Source organism: Capsicum annuum, chromosome 2 (genome assembly GCF_002878395.1).
Source record: "Capsicum annuum cultivar UCD-10X-F1 chromosome 2, UCD10Xv1.1, whole genome shotgun sequence".
NCBI lineage: Eukaryota > Viridiplantae > Streptophyta > Magnoliopsida > Solanales > Solanaceae > Capsicum > Capsicum annuum.
In genome coordinates, this window is record NC_061112.1 from 51,250,197 (window position 1) to 51,264,950 (window position 14,754).

A 14,754-nucleotide genomic window follows, 5' to 3' on the forward strand; every position below is an offset into this window, starting at 1 on the left:
ATGTCAGATCAATGTCAGCATATACAGAATAAAAGTGCCAGAGCTCAAACATATAAAAGTTCATTGTCTATTGGTTTTCTCAAAAATGATGTAATGTATGTACAATAATACTCAAAACCAAAAAATAAATATCACATAGTTATGAATTAATACTTGTATGCATGCGCTCAAGTGACTATACTCAAGGGAAGTGTATTTTTCTTCAATCATTATAAGCTCATTTTGTAGCATATGTAGGCTATCTATGTCTACATTTTCATCAATAGATGGTTCAAATATTTTGATTTAGATGAATATTTTCCCAATTCCTCAACGATATCTACATCTTGATTAGGAATTTGTTCATTAACGAATCAATCTTGTACATAAGGAATCTGTTCATGACCACCTTCATCTTGATTAATAGTTTGTTCATTATCTCCCAAATATAGATCATTAAGAAGTTTTGTCATATCCACTCATAGTGGGATCCATCAAAATCACCTCATCCATTTCTATCCTAGAGTTTCCAGTAGCTGCAGTAGTTGGCTAGTTGTAAAAATTTCTAATGATGCTCTTATGGCGACAATATGAAGATAGAAATACAAGGAAAGGCCAACCAATATTACTATATCATCAATTTTCATACTCAAATCCACATTGCATGCAGAAAAGAATAGATCAGTAATAGCAGTAACCATGAAAACAAATACGATAGCATAGATGCAAACTACCAAACTATTACATAACTAAATGATGAAGAAAATGAGTGTCAGAATAAATCAGAAAATTATGGTTTTCATATTTCAAACAAAATTTAAATAACTTTGTAAAAGAAAATTCTTCCTCAAAATACATCTACTAATGACACCAATAAAAAGGGTAAAAGGAGCAAACTATTTTGTCTAAGCTTAGAAAGAGTAAAAGGTCAGAACAAACAACAAACTCTCTACTTCTTGCACTTATTTGTATCTTTAGTAATAAAATCATCTTTATATATGATTAGGTTTCTTCTTTTCCTACTGTTAGCCCCATCAATGACATGCGGTTCTTCCTCACGATCTTCTAATTTATCCAATAAGACGTCAAGAGATACCTGTTTATTTTATAAAAGTACATTTGTGAACATATGTATTAAACATGTTAATCTTAAGAAGAAATAGAAACCCCATAACTGAAATAGTAAATTTGAATACCTTTTCTGTGGATAGTTCTTTGGAAACGCAATCTTTCAACTCACTTTCATCCTCTATCAAATTCTTCATATGTAAAAGCAATAGCGAAAAGGATGATTTACAAAGTATACGAACTTGTGCCTTACAAATTTTAATAGACTATATTGTAATAACTTTTTCTTTTTCTTTAGCTTGTACTCTAATTCCAAATTTTCATCTGGAATCCAAAGCTTTGATGCAGTGAAATTTTCAAGCCTCTCTTTCAAATTGTTACTGTTTAATTTAAGATTAAGAATATAATCTTTTCCACAGAGGATTTGAATGTGGGCAGGAACATCGTTGTTATCTAACGATGATAGCTTGTTGAACAACTTGTGAGCTGATATATCAAGGAGTTTCTCAGCCATGTCATTGAATAAGACAAAAGTAATTTTTTCGGTATTGTCTTTCACTTGTATGTGTATCTTGTACCTATGTTTGTAAAAATAAGTTAGCATTAATTTGTAATACAAAGTAAATTCATAGTCCTTCCAGGATCCTTACTTCACCAAAGAAAACTTGAAATCTCTGTTGCAGTTGAGGCATGGATAAACATCATTTGCAGGTGTAACCTTCTTCGAGCATACATTGCATGAAATGTAGTACCATCTAAAATAATTTATTATGTCTGTAATTTTTCTTCTCACAGTAACAATTATTCCTACAATCCTCAAAAGAAAATTTACAATTATCTATCATGTTGAAGTGTTGAAATGGCAAATGAAAATGTAAGAAGCAAAAGATAACCTGTATGTCAGGACTCCAATCAAACTCCAACAAATTCTTAATGTTCATTCAGTTCATAAACATCTATTCCTCTATTGGAATGCTATTAATATTTGAGCTTTCAATAACTTGTACTCCCGTGGACATGGTGGAAAACTTTTGCTTCAAAGATCTTACGTAAACTATATCAAGGTTCACATATACTTAGCTAGAATATGTGGTAGAGAAGCTAACTTCACCTATTAGAAATGGACGTTACAAATTTTTTGATAAAGGTCTCTCATAATGTTAGCACATAAATATATAACATTTGATAATTAAATTTGAAATAATACCACGAAATTCTTTAAGAGTTGTGGAAGTCACAATCACTATATATGGGTCAGAATCCTTCTTGTGAAAATAAGAAGCAAACTTCACTCCCAAATCTCCCTATAAGGTTTTTTTTAAGTTTGCCGAACTACACAGGAAACGAAAAATAAGAATTTGATAGTTCATTTAAAACTAATCCTAAAAAAAGATCAATGTATGATTTCAAAATAATACTCTTTCAGGAAGACAAAACATAAAACTACTTAATATGAGATGGGTGACTTACTAATCAATAATAATTTGGATGTCCCTTTTTATCCACTTCGATCCAGCGCTCTCCATATCACCAACTCCATATAAACAACCTACCATATCTATAAATGAAAAAGAAAAAGTGTTTGCTGAAAACGTTGAAAATTGAATATTTTTTTAAAATTTGAAAATTTAGTATATGTGTGTGTATATATATATATATATATATATATATATATATATATATACCTGATAAGATCATGTTGTTTTTCACACTTGACTCAATCAATTCTAGTTTAATAAAGTGAAATCCGTTCATAGGAATATCAACAATATCTTCAGATAAACTCTTGATCGCAGTTAAGGGAAAGAAAATTATTTTTAAACATTTTTCAACTAGTCTATATAAACCACTACTTTCAACCACTCTAAAGTTTTTGATGATAAATAGTGAACCTTCAATTAACTTGTGCTTGAACCTACTAACATGGTTTTTCGTGATTATAGCATGCGCCAAATTGCCCTGATGTATCAAAGCATGTGAATTTATAATTCAGAGTTTAGAAAAAAGTGTATAAGAAAAAGTAAGAATTATGTTGATGAGGTACCTTTTCATCGACAAATATCATATCTAAACTAATCAATTCTCCACTTTTTTTTTTAATTAATAGCATCCCACATTCTACAAATCCTAACCCTTATCATCAAATCATCTCTATAACTAACCAACTCTGAAAAAAAAAAAGAATACATTATACTAAACAATTAAAAGGAAAAAAGATTAAGCAAGCTATAATATGAAAAAGATTTGACTTCTTTATCTATATATAGTACATAAAAAAAAAACATAAAAAGGCTGAAGAATTAATTAAATGCAATTACTTAAAGATTAATATGCATTAAAATCCATATATGAGCCCTTCATAGCTATATTCTGTAGAGGAGAAGAATAAGAAGAAATCGTTCGAAACGGCTTTTTGAGAGCAACGTGGGTTATCAGTTTTTTTCTTTTTTCTATTCATATTTTTAGTTTATTTAATTTATGTACTATACATTAATTAGACATGTTCCTTATTTAACTAAAATAAAGAATTAAAGATTTCTTCTTGAATACTGAAAAATAAAATAAAGGCAATGTAAAAATCATGATAATACAAATTTAATTATAAGTAAAATGCTATAAGTTTCAATTCTTTTCATGTTAAAATATTTTTAAAAAATATCTTAAAATGTACGTCAAAATTCATACAGTTTGACCCTCGAAAAGAGAAATGTGAAAGGTTAGAGGCAATTTAAATTGTTGTTTAATAGGAAGTTTTGCTCTTTTTTATATTTTTGCTAAATTGTAAAATATTATATTTCTTTCTTCACAGGTATTTATATTTCATTCTTGTAACTCCTGTATTATAATGATAGGAGATAATGAAGGTTATTAAGTTTATCATGATGAATAGTATAATTTAATTAATAAGACTAAAAATATTGTCTACAAACAATATTATTTCATCTCTATTATAGCAAACGGATATTTTACAATAAATTTTGAAAATGTATGATTAGATGTCCTCTTTTTCTATTTTTAACACTATTAGTGAATTGTACTTCTTCCTCGGGATCTTTCAAGTTATCCAATGAGACATAAGTAGGTACAAGTTTATATTTGAATAAGTTAATTTATAATGTATTGTCAACTATGCCTCAATTCCAAATATGCAGATCGACATTTATTTATATGCTATATAAAATGCTCCCAAAAGACAATAAATTCTCATTTGAATGAATGAAAGCAAATAATTTTAAATTTTAATAATTACTATAAAATACTGATAATAATATCCCTAAACAATGGTAGGTTCCCACTGTCCAAATTAACTTAATAATATCATGTCAGCAAGCTCATTGTTATATACCATTTGGCATAAAATTCTCCCAATATAACAATTAACAAATTAATTCTTAAGATAATGAGACATAATATACGGAAAAATAATTAAAATGGACACCAAATTTCATTATAAGAAATTTATAACAATAACATACTCAATGTAATATAACTATGGGGTCTGAGAATAGTGGTGTGTACACATATCTTATTCTTATCTTGTGAAGGAAGATAGAAAGACTGTTTTCAATAGATTCGACTCAAGTAAAGTATTTCAAAAATAGTAAAGAAGTCATATTGAAAATAATGAAAAGATTCTTAAGGAACTTAGTTTTCTTAAAATTTATTTTGACTAACCAAACATGAATAATTTTCTACAACAAAAGTTTACTCCATACCAAACACACCCTAAACTCTCCCTATAAATACCATCTAATACTCCCATATATCACACACCTCAAAACATTATAATCATCTTATCCTAAGTTTTTTTAATTTGTTCTTATCCAAGTCAAATTAATCCACGGTCTCAGTTGCCCCATCAAGGCTATTCAAAGCTTTAGTTATTGATTTTACAACCATGTATATATATATATATATATATATATATATATATATATATATATTAAATGCTGCAACAATGCAACTTTTCAATAAAATCTTGTATAACAAAATAATAAGTAGCTACATAATATTTTATGTAATAAAGATCAAAAAAACATTATAAACTCTGGGCAATGAATGAAAATGCTGAATTTTACTAACTTCCAAAGTTTCTTCGAAAATAATTATAGCCCACATTAGCAAGTTGCAAATATAGTAAACATAAGACATGAAAATAAGTTTTGAAAATCTAGCTATAGAGATCGTCTTCATTTGCACCACCAGCAGAAGTTGCAAAGGGATCAACAACAGTTCTGGTGGTGGCACCCGTGCTAGCATACGTAAATCGAAACTCAGAACCAAAGCCTTGGGACTGATGTAACATATGCACAAATGCCTAGTAATTGTTGATATCAATATCACTGACACTCCTCCTAGCGTACTTCATCAATTCCTCAAAGTGAGCAGGTTTGATCTTGGATATCTCATCGTCAATGACTTCCTCTATAGGTTTGAGATTATCCTTTCTCCTTCTCTCCCTCTCAATATCCTATAAATGTATAATGTAATACTTTTTAAAACTGAAGGAGGTAGAGCTAGAGTATATAGAAAGCAAGTTCGACCAACTTCAGTAATTTTGATTCAAACCTTGTATTTGTTGTAAAAGTTCATTAATAAGAAATTTAGAACCTAGTAACTAATATGTATTGCCTCAAAAGTTATCAATCAGCAAGAAATGGAGATGGAAAACTTACTTTCTCAATTTTCTCCCGATACCATATTTGCATGCACGTTAGCAGATCTCTGTAATATCAGCTCCGCTAAACCCTTGCGTGTATTTTGCAAGGGATCTTAGATCTATATCCTTAGAAGGGGGTGATTTTTACAGGCATGCCTTGAAAATTTGATAGAGAGAGTCCTCATCAGGGAGAGGAATGTAGATCAATTGGTCAAGTCGACCAGGACGTAAAAGTGTAGGATCAATAATTTCAAGCCTGTTGGTGGCACCAATGATGAAAACATTCTTATTGGCATTCATACCATCCATTTGAGTGAGAAGTTGATTCAGAACTTTATCGGCAGCTCCTTCGACACCTCCAACGCTACTTCCCCTCTGCAAAATCAAGTCATATTCAGCAACAGAAGCAAATAATCTAAAAAGAGTGGTAAACACATGTAGTAAGAGTTCAGTGAGAACATGAGAACAAGGAATATCACCTGAGTAGCAATTGAATCCAACTCATCAAAAAATAGTACACAAGGTACAGAAGCTCGAGCCTTGTCGAATATTTCCCTAATATTAGCTTCGCTCTCTCCAAACCATATGGTAAGGAATTCTAGACCTTTGATACTAATAAAATTAGCTGGGCATTTATTTTCAATAGCCTTCATCAACAATGTTTTCCCACATCCAGGTGGCCCATAGAAAAGAACACCCTTTGACGAAAACATACCATACTTCTCAGGATGTTTCACTGGATATTGAAACGTCTATGAAACAAATAATAGATAATAGGCCAAGTAAATGAATAAGGTTTGTAGATTAAATCCTAATGTTCATCATTATTTGTCTAGTATAATAAGTACCTCTTGAAGCTCACGCTTGACATTCTGGAGGCCTCCAATTTCCTCCCAAGAGACATTTGGAACTTCAACAACCTATTCACCCAAACATCATAGTTAGGAATCAAATGGAAGATATGTAGCAGAGAAGCTGAGAATGTTAGGAAATCTTGACTTACAGTTTCAGCTTTAAAATGAGTTGAACTCCATAATTAAAAGAGAAAATACATAATTACCCCACTGATATTGATCAAGATTTTTAAAAAGATACCTAAACTTTGAATTCGACCTATTACTCCACGATTCTTACTTAATCCGTTGGAAACACACCATTTTTCATAGAATCTCAGTCACAGCAAAGAGAGTGAACACACGCACCAATCAGGTGCTGCCACATGTCAAATACGTTTAAGTTATATTTTTTTTTCATTTTTTAATAAAATTTTACTTTTTTTTAATTTAACACCCCACCCCCTTTTCCCCCAACCCACCCCATCCAGCACCCCACCCCCAACGTCCAACAGCTCCCCTTCATCCCCCCCCTTCAATACCCCCACCCTTTCAGTATCTCTCCCTGAGCCCCCCACTTCATCAAAACCTCTTTCCGTCCATTTTTTTTCTTTTTTTCAAATCAATAGAAAAAATTAATTTATAATTGAATTGAGTTTTAAAGATAGTTAAATGAGCTTTAATGGAGCTTTAGTGGAGGAACTTTAATGGAGTTTTAAATTTTTTTTTTTTAAATCTTCAATGGAGCTTTAATGGAGAAGCTTTAATGGTGTTGAAGAAGATAATGTGTTGAAGAAGACATTGTGTTGAGCTTTAGAGGAGCTTTAATGATATTTACAAAAAAAGCTTCAATAAAGCTTTAATGGTGTTGAAGGTGTTGAAGAAGAAAGGGTGGGTTGGGGGGGAGGGGGAAGGGTCGTTTAAATAAAGAAATAACTATTAATTTTTATTTTTTTAAAAAATATAAATTATATATTAATTATTTACACATGGCACCTTTTTATTGGTCAAAAGGGGTCAAAATGGTGTGTTTACAACGAAATAAAGAAGAATCGTGGGGTAATAGGTCGAAGTTAAAGTTTAGGTGTCTTTTTGCAAATCTCGGACTAGATCAAGGGGGTAATTATGTATTTTCTCTAATTAAAAAAGTAAATAAAATTGTTTAAATAGAAATCCACAAACTTAAGAAGCAAAATATATAAATAACCTGTATTTCAGGACTCCACTCAGAATCAAACAATTCCTTAATATCCATCAGATTCAAAATCGAATCTTCCTCAATCAAAATATTATTAACATTATACCTTTCAGTAATTTGTACTTCTGTAGGAATGGTTGTAAACTTTTGAACCAGAGATCGTATGTAATTTATATCTAGATTTACATATATTCGGCTTGCATGAGTGGTGAAGAAGCTAACTTCACCTATTAACAATAAAATGTAAGTTTGACATTTGTTGAAAAGATATCACTTCAATTCATAATGGTGACATTAAATTGAGGATAATTACCATAAAATTCTTTCACGGTTGTAGATGTGACTATAACTATATACGACCGACATCCTTATTGTACAAAGAAGGAGCAAACTTTTTACCAAGTTCTTCCCATAAGGTAATTTTGACTTTCTCAAAACTATGTATGAAAAGAGACAAAGGAAATTAAAGGTGTATAATTTATATAATTAGTCTACATTTAACCAAAAGAAGTTTTCAGACTTTGGTTCTAATATGAAGACATATACATAATTTGGTAAGCTTGTTTGTTATATTTGGATTTAAGACAAAAGGAAAAACATGAAGAATTTAAATGCATATATTTTAAGTTTCATGCACTTTAAATACATAAGTTCCATTTAAATAACACCAAAGTAAAAAAATTAAGAAGGTTTTTCTAAAAAAAAAAACTGATAAATGAAAAGAGTACTTAGATACATAAAAAATTTGGATGTGATAACATCAACGAATGACTACAATGAAGATATTAAGCGGTTATATAGAGATGAGTGACTTACTAATCAGTAATAATTTGAATCTCCCTTTTTTTATCCTTTGATCCTCAATTATCTATATCACCAATTTCATATAAACAAGCAACCACATCTGCAAATAAAGTGGGTGAAGTATGACATGTAAGAATAATGTTATTGTTTTAATAATTTATGAAATAATTAATAATAAGAAAAATGTAGACCTGATAACACAGTGTGGTTATTCACCCTTGAATCAATCATACTTGGTTTAATAAACTAAAATCCATTTATAGGAATTTCGCTAATATCTTCAGATAAATTATTGATGACAGTTGAGGCAGACAAAATAATTGTCAATAGACTTTCAATAGGTCTGTACGCAAAAGTGATTTCAACAACTTTGAAGTTTTTGATGGTAAATAAAGAATCTTCTTTCAACATGCCTTTTAGCCTATTCACTTGATTTGTACCCATTATACCATAGATCAAATTTTTCTGATGGAATAAAGTCATAATTGTTATGTAAACTAAAATTTTAAGGAAGAAATAGTTTTCTTAAAATAAAAATCAATGTTGGGAAGTACCTTTCATCAACAAATATCATTTCCACACTGATCAACTTACCATTTTTCTTGGGATTAATAACATCCCACATTTTACAAAGTCTAACCCCTATCATCAAATCATTTCTGCCAGAAACCAATTGTGAAAGAAAAGAATATGTCATTGTAAAATCTCGAATAAATGGTATACAATCAAAGGATATTACAGTATGCAAACATTTTACTTCCAATCTATATATAGTGATATAATTAGAGTATGAAAGGACACAAAAATAAATTAGCAATATAATTATTCATAAATTAATAGACATTAGAGGTTTCTGCAGTTACAAATGAGGAATATGAAAAAAAAAAGGATTAATGAGGGTCAATAATAAATTAGTAATGCAATAATTCAATTAGTAATATACAATTAAAGACACTGAGAGTTATAAATATGAAAGATGAAGGAACGTTTTGTATTTACTGTCACTGGTTTTTGATACCCTTGGCATCTCCAGGGTAGAATGTACGCAGATCTTGTACCCCTCAGAGATAGAGACAACATATAGTTTGATGAGTGATTGATTTGGTTAAGTTCAATACAACAACATACTCAAGGTAGTATTACAAAGTGGGGTCTACGGTGGGTAGGATGTACTTAGATTTTACCAAGACCTAAAATGGTCCTTCAAACATGAGGGTAACTTTTGATGGAAAAACAAGAGTAAAGTTCAAATGTTCCATATATCATTTTTGCCCAGAATATCTTAGTTAAATTCTGGACCAGTCAAATTGATATTCTCTTTGAGGAATAAAACCTTTCTTTTTTCCACTTACGTTTCTGGGGGGGGGGGGGGGGGGGTTGATAGGGAAGCTGAGGGCTATACTCTTTTTTTGGGGGAAAAACAGATGAAAATCTATGATATTAATTAAGCGTGAGTTACATTATCCATCCAGTACTTAATTGTTTACTAAACCAGTTGAATTAACCAACAAAAGGAGAAGGGGCAAAGTCGGTCTTGGCCTACAAAATAAAATTGGTGGTGACTTTGCTGACCAAATATTTCCCATAAACAGTTCCTTCAAAATTCTTGGTGCCACCAATCTTCTGTAAATACACATCCAGTGGATCTATTACAGCATATAAGTTAGGCTATACGAGAAACAAAATACGAATCATCAGAAACTAACATTAAATCATACCGTCATTCTTTCACTTGAGTTGTCACAGAAGAAAAAGGGAAGTCTTTAACCTCATAAAAGTAGGCTACATAAACATGATATCTAGGAGAGTTATTGATGACCCGGTGCAACGTTGATTCATAAATTCCATTTGATAAGATCTACCAATAGCAAGAATACAAGAACGGCTTAAGCAGAAATATTAAAATAATGAAAAGAGTTGCAAAGAAAATTAAGTACCTTCAGCACATCTCCTATATTGGACACAAATATGCCAGGGATAGGTGGTGTTGATATCCATTCGCCTGATTTGTTAAACAAAATTAGGAATATATTTAATCAGTAATTTAGCTCGGTAAATCAGGATAAACTTCAAATCATAAAACAAAGATGTAAAACGGGGCTTTACAAGGTAAATCTAGGGAGTAAGCATTCTTTAAGGACTCGAAAGTCAATCTTCCTCAGTAGCTCTGATAGACGGAAACAAATTGGACAAGGGACACAATAATACCTGAAGCGCAACTATATCGTCATCCTGGTTGACTAATGTCAATAGCCCTGTAAGCCAAGAAAATAATCATGATTGGTAATTAGTAGGGATAGGGTACTATCCTTGTAAAGATCAGAAGCTTTACCAAAGTCTGTATGGGTGCCACTGAGGTTTATTTTATTCCAAGCAAAGAGATATACAACACAGGAAGCAAGAACATAACTAATTGGAAAAGACATGCACTAATAACAGAAAAAATATCTAGAAAAAGAGAGAAAAAAGTGACAACCAACATCACAACTTACCATCCAACATCATTCTGAGTCCTATCATGTCCATTTGAAATGGACGCAGTAGGGTAGCCAATTATTCGCAAGACCCAAAATGGATCACCACCTATTTCAACCCCTATTTCATCTGCTGATCCACCCAATGCCAGAGCAATTCCTCTCACTATCTTTCGTGATAGGTTTTTCAGCAATATAATATAAATGTTCACCAACTTTTTTTTTTCTATTGTAGAAATATCTTTTCAGTCACTGGAAAAATGTCAAAGGAGTACGTAATCTACAGAGCAAGGCACCTGTGCAGCGGTCAATATAACTCCTCCATTGCATGTTTGAAACTTGGTGGATAACTTGGCCTGCATAAGAAAACAATGTGCTTAGGCTAAACAAAATCGTAAGTAGTCATTTAGTAGTCGGTAGCATAAATCAATGGGATGTAATAACAAGGTTTGAAACGTACAAAGGGAAACAAAGGAGTTTAAGTGCAAAGGTCGTGCATTATAAGTAACTTGTTAACCTACCATTTGTTGGATCCCATGTTTCACTTCTCTATAGCACTGGAACCAATAAAAGAGATTCAGATGAAAATGTATCAAAAATGATTTAGTAACAGTAATAACACAATTACTAATAATTGTTTGTTAAAGTACTCCTACAAAAGTCGTGTTAAGACACATGTGCAAACAGAAAGTGATGCCAGAGGATTTCACATCTATAGCATTATAACCTGTAGAAATGATGTGAATACTTGAAGAAAGGCCTTTAACAGCAAAAACAAAGTCTTCTCATTTTCTAGAAGAGCTTTTGTTAAATAATTTGGTATGAAGTTCACAGCTGATCTAGAAACCAGATTACTTGAAACCTGACCTCACCTAAAAGGGAATGAGCGCTAATCCCAAGAGATAGTGTACATTGTTTAAAGCTCGCTTTTTTAAGGTACACACATACTCTTATATTTAGACATTTAAATAATCTTCATGTAGAAGATATGACCAAGATGAGGTGAACATCAGCAAATAAGTCTACTCTTTTCGTCTTCACTACAAGCTACTTTGATGAGACAAATACCACTGGCATATTCTTTCTTGCATTGACAGTTTACCTTTGCAACTCATTTTCTCCATATAAGTTTGATGTTCCCTTTTTAATCCACCTCTTGAATCCAAAGATTACATATTTACATGTCTAGAATATCTTATAGCCACAGTAATTCAAAATGTTCTAGTTTTACAGAACAACATAAACTAGAGCACACACTCCCAAACCTCCAAATTGTTCGTCAAAAATAACAAAAAACTATATACTGCATAATGTTTGCAAATCACAATCCAACTCAGAAACTTTAGGCAATGGAATATTTACTTTCTCTACAGTATAGGCCACAAGTAATTATTATAACATACATCAATAGCTTCATGTATATCAGGTATCCCTTTGTTTATATTCTCTCCAAAAATTTTATACCCCCTGCATTCAAGATATGTAAGCAATTATTAGTTAAGATAATGCATTGAAATAGCAAAAATTTAAGATAACTTTAGGAGTAACCTGTATCCAGTTTCTACAGAAGGTTTGATCTTATTTTTCTCCACAAGAGGCTGATAAAAATATTCCCGTGTAATGTTTTTAATCTCGTTTATAAGGTAAACATCGATGCCATGACCCTACTGTACGATTGTGAAACAGATATAAGTAGAGATCAGATGGACAGTAATCCCACAACAATCAAATGATTTGTATGAAAAAATCCAAACATATATTGCATAATGTGTGCAAATCACAATCCAACTCAGAAACTTTAGGCAATGGGACATTTACTTTCTTTATTGTATAGGCCATAAGTAATTATTATAACATACATCAATAGCTTCATGTATATCAGGTATTCCTTTGGTTATATTCTCTCCATTTTTTTTATATCCACTACATTCAAGATATGTAAGCAATGATTAGTTAAGATAATGCATCGAAATAGAAAAAATTTAAGATAACATCAGGAGTAATCCGTATCCAGTTTCTGCAAAAAGTTTGATCTTGTTTTTCTCCGCAAGAGGCTGATGAAAATATTCCTGTGTAATATTTTTTATCTCGTTCATAAGGTAAACATCGATGCAATGGCCCTTCTGCACGATTGGGAAACAAATATCAGTAGAGATCTAATGGACAGTAATCCCATAACAATCAAACAATTTATATGAAAAAATCCAAACATAAAACTCAGTAAAAGCTTAGCTTCTTTCACAGAAATAACACACTAATTCCCAAAATTTGTAAATTGGATAGATACAAAAATTAGGCTTCAATCCAGACCACCACCATAACAACATACATAATGTATCGTACAAAGTGGGCCTGAGGAGGGTAAAGTGTATGCAGTCCATACCACTACACCATCAAGAACACCAATTTTGTTTTCTTTTTTCTTTAAAAAAAGGCCTTCCAATACACTAAACTCCCACTCTGCACGGGTCCCTGGAAGGGGAGAACACAAAGGAGTCCAAGTCTTCTAATTTAGAGAAAATGTTAAAGGAGCTTATTTTTTTTCTCGCGCAGGTCTCCACCATAACGCAGCAGAAACATCGGGGTGATAGCAAAATCTAACAGAACCCTAAAAAGATCACAACTTTTACTTCTAGCAGCATATAATATATCAGTGACACCATATTCACTTTCTCCAAATACCAGAAGTGGGTTTTTTTCAAGCAATTCTTGAACAAAAGCTAAGTCTAGAGCAGAGACAGCAGTATATAAAAGTTATCCACCATAGCCTGCTTTAAGAAGTGAATTTTTCCCTTTCTTGGTGTCACATTAAAGCATCAGCTTTCTTACAACTTGGACCGGCATCTAGCCACATCATCAAACTGTTCTTCATCATCCCAAACAGAATCAAACCTTTAGATCCTACTCAGTGAATTAATCTAATCTAATATAATTTAGAGACAATGTTAAAAGAGCTTACTTTTTTTCTGGCACAGTCCAAGTAGATTTAAAACTGTTGCCGGAGCAACTCACAAGCTTCCCTCATCCTACCCACCTTCACATACCCATTAATCATCGCGTTCAAACACGCAACATTTCTCTCACCAATTTCATTAAACACCTGCCATGCACTCATGAAATCACCAATACCCAAATATAAACTCAACATCGCATTATGAGACACGACATTCTTCTCAGACATTGCTTCAAACACATCAACAGCATCACAAAACCTTCCATTTTTTGCATACCCAGATAGCATCGAAGTCCAAGTCCTAATATTAAAATTTATCCATGATTGAAATTGAAATTGGAATATCATTCACATAGTTTGTCAAGATTAATTTGGAAACATTCAGTAATTGTGCATATATACAATACCGTGAACGTATAAGAATGGAGAATTTGAAAAGGCAAATGTCTCCATTCTTAAATGTTTTTGTTGAAACGGAAAGGGATTTTTTTTATTATGCGAATCTTTTTTAAAAGGGAAAAATGAAAAATAATGTGGTAAAAGCTCAAAAAAACAGAAATTAGATAAATATGAATGCTGCATTTTGAGGCATGCCACATCGGCATGCCTCTATTCCTCTTTTATAGATATATATATCTAATTTTTTGCCATCTCCACGGTAAGTTTATAAAAAAATTGAAGTATTTAATTGGTGGAGATGGCAAAAATAAAATGAATTAATTTGAGTTGAATATTCATAAATTTTTGATAAAAATCGGTGGCTCAGATGTTAATCTTTTGAACCC

The 14,754-nt window shown here is 31.6% G+C and overlaps 2 pseudogenes; both read right to left on the reverse strand.

The window, feature by feature from the left end:
- Positions 1–5,218: 5,218 nt before the first annotated feature.
- On the reverse strand, positions 5,219–9,239 carry LOC107857813 (annotated as a pseudogene).
- Positions 9,240–10,067: 828 nt separating this feature from the next.
- LOC107860941 lies at positions 10,068–14,257 on the reverse strand (annotated as a pseudogene).
- Positions 14,258–14,754: the final 497 nt, after the last annotated feature.